The sequence below is a fragment of the Hipposideros armiger genome, unplaced genomic scaffold (genome assembly GCF_001890085.2).
Source record: "Hipposideros armiger isolate ML-2016 unplaced genomic scaffold, ASM189008v1 scaffold_83, whole genome shotgun sequence".
NCBI classification, from domain to species: Eukaryota; Metazoa; Chordata; class Mammalia; order Chiroptera; family Hipposideridae; genus Hipposideros; species Hipposideros armiger.
The window spans coordinates 3,796,802-3,797,924 of NW_017731433.1; positions in this window are offsets into that span (position 1 = coordinate 3,796,802).

Consider the following 1,123-nt stretch of genomic DNA (forward strand, 5'->3'; position numbering starts at 1 on the left):
GAACCCAGTAAGCACTGGAACTATGGCCTTTGGTGGATGAATGCAGTCACTGCCCAGTTTTGGTGGGAAGGTAGAAGCTGAAGAAACCAACAGACCACTTTCTGCCTGTTCTTGTCCTCCCGTTTCCCACCAATACATCCCATTAAGCAAACCCAACGGGAAGCCAAAGACAAGGAGCCCAGATGACACATTCTGAAGAGATCAGCCTTCTGAGGCACAGAGCAGTGTGGAAAGGGTGGAAATACACCTGAGGGCACAGGGAAAATTATCAGCACATTGGCTTATACTTATATTTTTTTGCCTTATAGATTTGGGTTGTTATGTGTTGACAACTTATGATAAATAATAATTGAGCTCTTTTTTCACACTTTCTCACCTTTCCTCTCCACATATTTCATAATATAATGGTATTATAAATTTTATTTGCAAACAAGAATTGTAACAATATCCAGTGTTTTACATAATTATGTAAATAACCGTTCACTGCCGAGCCAAGTAATGTACTATGACATTTCCTTTCTATGCCACTTCCTACCTTGCTCTCGTCCCAAGAATTTTGAATTGCTTCACATTTGCATTTGTTTAGTTTTCTATGTCTAATTTTTTCTAAATGTTCCAAATTATTCTTCATATGGCCGAACACATCAAAAAAATCTTTCAGTTCTTTTTTTCTTTGTAGGCTTCTTTTCCTTGCTTCAATCTGAATCAGTTGTTTTCTAAACCCTGATGCTAGCTTCTAGCTTCCCATCCATTATTTTTGTCCTGAAACTTATCTTTCTATCTTCCCTTTTGCTGAATTCCATATCTTCCTCCTTTGGTTTTCTCCTGTTTTGGTAGAGTCCATCTTCCATTCGTTTCATGAGAAAAGGTGCAGAAGAGGTAAAATTTTGGGCTTGCATGTCTGGAAATATACCTAATTCTACTTCACACTCAATTGATAATATGTCTGAGGACAAAATTTTTTCTTCAGACATTTGTAGGCATTGCTCCATGGTCTTTCAGCTTCCACAGCTGCTGTTCAGATATTACATGCTATTGTGAATCCTGTTCCTTTGTATGTGGCCTATCATTCCTTTCTAGATACTTTTATATGTACTCTGAATTTCTGCTGTTCTGAAGTTTC